Here is a 7,745-nt window from a genome sequence, read left to right as displayed (position 1 = left end):
GAGCTGTAAGTCCATGTATTCTATGATTGGTGTGGTTTTGTCATCGGTGGTGGTGCAAGTGATTGATTCTTTGTGCATGATGTGTCTGTTGGTGCAGTTGTGGTGTTACAACAACCAGTGACTGGGTGGCTTGACATTTGGCCATCGCCAGTTATAGATGGTATCATCTATTGTAGGTAGCTCAAACTGTACCAAAATTACCCCATGCTGCGTGTAAAATTCAAAGAACACTCAAGGCAAAGGCAGGAGAGATAGAAATTAGGGGATCTGTGGAGATAATATATAAGATTATCAAAGTGATAATAAGGAACCGTTGCAACTACAGTTGTCATATTAACTTTTGGGGGGAGCAGTAAATTTAGATCAGCTAAAATTGTCTTCTTTAGTCAAAAGATTGAGCCTGCAAAAAAACTAGTCAAGGGGGAATTTTTTCTATCATTGTGAGAAATTGGGTTGTTGGTGGACTATGGTGTGAGCCCTGGCCACACTCCCTTTCAGGGTGAACCACAATAAAGTAACTAAATTATTCTGTGGCTAAATCTGGGTAGCTTGGCATAAAAAGCAGTCAGGCTTAGCTTAGGGGCGATGTGTAAAGGATTTAAGCAGTACCCAAACAGCACTAAAGTGAAAACACAGCACAAGTAAACTCTCAAAGTGAGAAAAACTGTTTAAATTTGAATACATTAGTTGACATCAAAACAATAAAAATCCAATCAGAACAACTAGAGCTATAATTTTTGAACGTTTTTAGAGAAAACTAGTGCCTGAAAATAAAAGCGCCAATTGTGGACATCGAGTCGCGTGAGACCGGGTTAAAGTCGAAGATTACGATCGACTTCGTTGGAGTGTGGTTCGGATGCGCAAATTGGGTTGGGCCTAGTCATCGCCTACCTTTGGACATAGAAGAAATTCTGAGAAAATGTGCCTGGGAAGGTAAAGTTCAACAGGGCAAGCTTGTAGGCGGTGTATTAGAAGGAAGCGTCATCAAATTACACACAGAGGAGTAGGGAAAGAAAGTGTATAAAAATGTGTATACAATATGTATGAAGAAGGAGACAGTGGCATGTGTTCCCAGAGCAAAAACTGCCCTCACTCATGAAATTGTGACATGCTTCATCATAGGGCGTACTACGAACACCCGCAGCAGAGCAACGCCTGGGGTGGAGCAAAAAGGGAGGGGAAGACAATATAAACAATGAAAATTCTTGGGATCACCGAAGAAAAAGTGCAGCCAGTGAGAGTTACAACTAGCTCGGATGTATATCAACATCCAAATTTATTGTGGGGCCACCCGGCTAGGATGGAGGTGAAAGAAGAAAATTAGGATTCCTACACCCTCCTTACTGCCAAGGTATCAACATGTGTCTGCCGTTAAAGGTGTGCCCATAAAAAAGGTCACTTTGGCATTCATCAGGACCTAAAAAGGGGGGTCCCTTCTGACCCGACCTCCGGTTACTGTGGAATTTGCTCCTAGTCATGCAGAGATACCTTGATCTAAACACAATTTGTGTTCTGTCTAATAAGAAAAGGGAAAAAAAATAAAGAATAATCACTCATTTTCCCAAAGACACAACTGTCAGAAGGTTTCAGGGAGAAGTATTACCTGGCCCTCATATGCTAGGTCATAGCTGCAAAACAACACATTCAACACAGAAAAAATGCTCATAGGTACTTGTTGACATTAATCTGAGCATTTTAATCCCACTTGGACTCAAGCATTGATTGTGCTGTGCTTTTTTTTGCATTCATTGTGCAATATTTTGGAGGTGGAGGTATCGGGCCCCCTGACCCAACTGTTCTGACCAGGGGTTCCCACCTGAGTAGGCACCTGTATGTGCGGGGGTTTTTCCAACCCTTCTTTTCGTAGGGGGCCACGTATGTCTGCTTCTAGGGTAAACCACGTTCTGGGGGGAGCTAGCCAATTTGGCAACTTGTTCAAGTCCTTGCTTGAGGGTTATATTGCATCGCCTAATCATAGGACAGTCATGAAACATACCATCACTTTTCAAGTTAGCTGATTATGTTGTTCCCATATATCCCAAAATGTGTATCTTTTGCTCTTTTTCTTGTTTCTATCTAACTTGTTTACCCATTCAATAGAAGTCAGCCATTCCATAAGTGGTGGAGGTATATTTTTCACCTATTTAATACATATTTATCTTCTAGCCAACAGTTTTAGCAGGAAAAGTAGGTTCTTCTGGTCTTTTTTTAGCTTCTGGTAATTTGCATTAAAGTGTCTTATTGCAAAAATAACAAGATCTATGCCTACCTCCACTGGTTGACCCAACAGCCTCGAGAAGACCTTACCCGCCTCTCTCCAGAATTCCTCGAGCTGGGGGCACTGATGTGTAGGTCATCTGCTCCTTCTTTCCTGCATTTTGGACAGCTTCTCACTTTCTGCTTATTTAGTTTGGATAGCCTCTGTAGTGTCCAGTATGCTCTGTGTGCGGTAAACAAGTGTTTTTTTTTCTCAGGTGGGCTAATTTGACAATACGCCAACATGTTTCCATAGATACTTACCATTTGTGTAAAACCTTCAGCTCCGGCAGTTCATTCCCCCAAATCTTGCACAGAATTTTGACGTCTTCTTCCCCTGCCTGTATAAGGGCCCAGTACCAGCATGGGATTTCTTTTTTAATAGTCCTGTCTCCCTGAAATTTTTTTTCGAGTTCCCTAGTTCCCTATTCCTCGTCCTTGAGGCTCTTTACACAGCTGGTTAGTTGGTGATATTTTAAAGTTCACAAGGGTGGCATTAGTCTTGGTTACCAGAACTTCCCAATCAATAAACAAATTTTGCTTTATTAGTTGGCCCCATTTAACTATGCCTCCTTACCTCAGAGGGGTAGCTAGTTTATCATTGAGACATTCAGGGGTTCCAGGGGAATCCCAGATAGGAGCAAAATCTCTGTAGTACGGAGTTTTTAGAGTGCTTCTTATCTGGTACCATAGGACCAGAGGGTCTTAAACTTTATTTTATTTTTTTATATTTTGGGTGCCCAAACTTGTAAAGGAAATGACTGCCTTCTGCATTGACTAATGCTTTTTGGTGGGCAGGATATATCTCAAATCTGTCCAGCAGTTTTCTTGTGCATTTAAATTGAAAGGCTCTACAATATTCCAATATATTAGGGCTTGCGATCCCCCCCTTCATGTTCCCTTCTTAGTTTTTCCAGGCTTTTTCATCCATTCTAATTTAAATTCCAGTGGGATAGTACTGAACAGATATGTAAACTTTGGTAAGACTGTAATTTTTAGTATATTTGGTTTTCCCATAAACGTCAGAGGGAGACCACCCCAGACCTTGAGTAGTTTCCTCACATCTTTAATGACTTTATTGAAATTCACACTGGCTATTTTCTGAATATCTTTTACTAGGTCCACCCCAGATATCTTATTTTTCTTTCACCATGGGATTCTTAGAGTTATTGTTCCACTCTAAAATTTGGGATTTTGTTTGTTTGATCATACAGCCTGAGACTCTCCCGGAATGTTCCATAATATCTTCTATTTACACGTGTCCCAGGTTACCTGTTTAGAAGCCCCTTCCTTATTTAGTTGGCCACCTTGAGGAAGAGGGGATGATTATGGGTGAGAGACTCAGAAGGACAGCTGAGTGGTCAGATAGTTGGGCAAGTATGTGTTCCACCTTTTGCATAATACTGGTCAGGCTTCTATCTAACAGAAAGAAATCTATTCTGGATGCGTTTCCAATTTTTTTGTTCTGAAATGTAAATCTGTGGACCTTGTCTCCTTTCTCCATCCAGATATCTGCGATCCCTAAATCTTTAATACACAATCCGACTCACTCTCTGATTTTAGGTAAATTTGCACTGTTCAATCCCGGGAGTCGATCCTCTTTAGGATCTAAAATTATATTAAAAGCCCCTCCCATAATTATGGTTGACTGGGCGGTCAGTAGTTGTGAGTATACCCTTTGCAGTGGTGTAGAGTCATCCATATTATGCCCATAATATCACACAATTGTGTATATATTATTACACATCCCAAATACCCATATGACACGTTCCTGGGACCATTCATTCACAACATCAGTGGTCCTTGTTATTCTATCATGGTAAGAGGAACTCACCTACTTTCATAGCTAAAGACTATAGAAATGGTGAGATATGGGCATGACCCCCTGTAGTCAAACTCTAAGGGAGAGATAAAAATACACATATGTTCATACATATTTGATGTTATCAGTATGCATAGTCACACAAGTGTGATTATGGAGGCAAAAAAATAGTACATAGTCTCCTCGGCACCGTCACGTAAAATCTCAATGATGTATGAGGAAAGCAATATCTGTAATTGGAGTTGAAAGTAAAAGAGTGGAAATATATAAGAGGCATCGTCAGATAGCCTTGGGTCTGTGGAAAAGTAAATTTTGCCATGTTCTGTGTCCCTACGCTTCATCCATCATATGTTATGTGTGCATGACCAATATGCATATGTTATTCCCCATGTCCGATTAATGACGCAATTACAGTTGTGTCCACCTCTGATATGCTATTTTCCAGTCCTCGTGAATACTACGAATATCAGGCCTATGTAAAGTTATGTTACCACGTTTCCCAGTGTGCACGTTATTCCATTATAAAGTCCCCGTTTCCAGGCCTCAAAAGGGCCCGGACCACAGATTCAGCTCCTGTCTCCTGAAAGCCTCGCTGAGGAGCGATACAGCCCCCACCTGTATCCTCGACCCTTCACTTACTTCCTGCCTCGCAGTGCCCGGTGCAGCTTGGCTCTGCCTCTGAGTCTGCCAAAAGTATGTTATAGTTCCAGTTATCAGTTCAGTCCTCCTCTTCTGCATTCCTAAGCTACTGAACTGCATCAATAGTTTCCGTCATTGTCTAGCCTTCTCGTCTCCATGTTAGAGAAATACTGTATTTAATGGTCATTTAGTATTCTTCATCACGCACTACATGTAGAATAATGCATGGTCCAGTCTTAGAATCAAGTTAGCTTTTCCCCTCATGACTTCTAGTTTATATCAACATGTTCCCTAAACATCAGATACCAGATAGGGTTTAGGTACATGTCGCTCCGACCCTCCAGACTCTAGTCTCTGCTCCTAGCACAGAGTTCGTAGCCCCCAGCTTCTCCTAGTAACACGTCATTGCCAGTTTTCGCGCACCATTAGGTTAGAGGTCCCGGCTCCTTAGGTAGCCCCCTCCTATGTTTCCGCCCATTCATGACATATTCTGTTACGTTTGCACCACCACGTTTGCACCACATGTCTATGTATACGCCCAGTTACACCTCTTTTTACTGTTATCTTTCGCGACTGCTACGCGTTACGCCTTCTGCTCCACCCACTGTTACGCCTACTGCAATGTAATGCTATGTGTTTGCGCTATGTATATATGCCTGTGTTTTGTTATTGAATGTTAGCGCGCTCATCCCAGACCTAGCCCCAGCAGCTGCTGGGCCTCTTTTCCCCTGCTGGGCCCCAGTTGTCCTGCTGGGCCCTGTCATTCTGTTCCTATGCAGGTTGTCCTGATCCTGTCCTTATGCTGTAATAAACCTGCAGAAACTCCTACTACCTCGAATCTTGACTCTTATTTATTGAGCTATCTGTTATGCTATAAGTCTAGTCAAAAATAGGGTATTATTTATTTATTTACCACATAATGGCGCCCGAATAGGGACTTGCCCTTTCCCCACGCGTCGGTGAAGCCACGCCGACCCCCTGACCCTCTGCAGTCGTGACGGAACTCTTCTGCGCAGTGGCAGATATTTCTGCTCAAGTATCCCTCAGGCCCACGGAGGAGACGGAGGAGGCGGTCCAGCATCCGAACGAGACGGTGGAGGAACGCGGCGAGTCCCGACCAGAGCCCAAGCCGAGAGTCCAAGGTCCGAGGTATCCGGAGGCCCACCTGTAACTGAAGTCCGAAGTCCGAAGTTCGTCGTCCGTCGTCCAGTCCAGTCCGAGGCCTTCCGTTCCGTGCTGCCCGGTGAGTACCATTGCTGGGGTAGTATCTAGACAGGACCAATTTAAATTGACTCCTGGTCCGTGGGTTGGTGGTGCCCAGACTCACAAACGAAGTGTTCACCTAGGTGGATACGGGTCTTGATGTGTCCCTTTATGGGACCGGTATGTTCCGTACTGTTACAGCAGTGCATCCAGTAACTCTAGTCTGTTCCGTTCTCGAGAAAATCTGTTCTATTTCTGTTCTCAGTATTCCAGGTAATATTCTGTTCGAACTGTTATTTATAATGTTCTTCATGTAATTTACTGTTGTGGTATGAGTGCGATGTGATTTCGTGTTTTTTATTGTGTATTGTATTGTGTCCAGATTACAGTTCAGTCATGCCTATATTTTCCAAGTTACGTCAGTTAAAAACTAGAAAGGGTCTGTTAGAGGAAGCAGTTCCTGTCCCGCCTAGGGACAGTCCAGGTCACTTTATGTATCAGAAACATGGCATAAGCGCCATATTGTATCTAGATTTATGGGTAGAGTATACCAAACAGTTAGAAGAAAAGTATAGATGGCCCGTATCGGGTACATGGGATGCCGAATGTATCATGCGAGTAGAAGAAGCATTATGGAAAAAGAAAGCCAGACAGTCACAGAAAGATGCCATCGAGTTATGGCGTAAGGAAGCTCATAGAAGAACGGAAAAGGAAGTCAGAAAATCAGAGTTAAGTAGAGAATCCCAGGAACGAGCCCAAGAAAGAGAATTAATCGAGATAGGTGAACAAGTCAAAACCGAACAGTCAGACAGACAGAGGCATGCCCTTATTAAGGGTATGTATCCTCTCCTTGCCGAAGGTTTGCCAAAAGCGACCCCAGAGGCACCCAGTAATTTCCCGCCACCATTAATTCCGACCAAGCTACGTCACAAACCGACCGCAGCTGATATTTTTATTTCGTCCTATCTGGACGACACAGTCCCAGAATATGCAAATCCTGTTCGCGCTCCGCTAGTCCCTGTAAATCAGGCACTTCCCGCTCCTCCAGACACCGGAGTACCTGTTACGGTACCCCCGGTCCAGCCTACAGTTCCATTTCCCACTCTGCCAGGACGTAGAGCCTCAGTAGACGACTCCGGTTTAGGGGCCGCAGGAGGAGCTACTCCTCAAACCCCGCCGCCACACAAGCATTTATCAGCACTCGAATTACATGCTCAAGCATCACAGCGTACTCCTAAAAGTAATAAGTCTGTTACAGAAATCAGGCAAGCCCTTAACGAATGTGTCTATGATCCAGTTCCAGGCGAATATACTATGGTTTTATATTCCTTACGTGTAAGGAGAGTGACCGAGTATCTAGTCACCTTACCGAATATGAAAGAAGATCTAGACAGAATATATCGTTTCATCCGTACAGGGGAGGATCCAGAAAGTATTGGCGAGATTATGTCTCAAAGGAAAGCCGAGATTCAGCTCATGATATTAAAGTTCCTGATCAATTGTCTAATAAGAGAACAAGATTACCCGTCTAAAGATCCCGCCGAAATGAGAATCCTGACAAGGTGGAGTGATAATATAGCCGAGGGTAAGCACAAGACCGTCAGTGCCATGGAGAGTATGTACAAGAAAATTCGTAAAGAAATAATAAGGTTACACGACCAGCGTAAAGCAGCACAAGTAAGTGAGAAAGAAAGTATCTCTGATCCTGAAGAGGAAGAGAACGAGAATCCCGCCAGAATAGCGTATGTAGGAAAATCCAGATTTCCAGATCGCCATTTACGTCTAGAACACAAGTCTATTTTTCATCATTCAGCACCAGAACAAG

The sequence above is a fragment of the Lissotriton helveticus genome, chromosome 4_1 (genome assembly GCF_964261635.1).
Source record: "Lissotriton helveticus chromosome 4_1, aLisHel1.1, whole genome shotgun sequence".
In the NCBI taxonomy this organism is placed as follows: Eukaryota; Metazoa; Chordata; class Amphibia; order Caudata; family Salamandridae; genus Lissotriton; species Lissotriton helveticus.
This window is presented reverse-complemented; position numbering follows the sequence as displayed.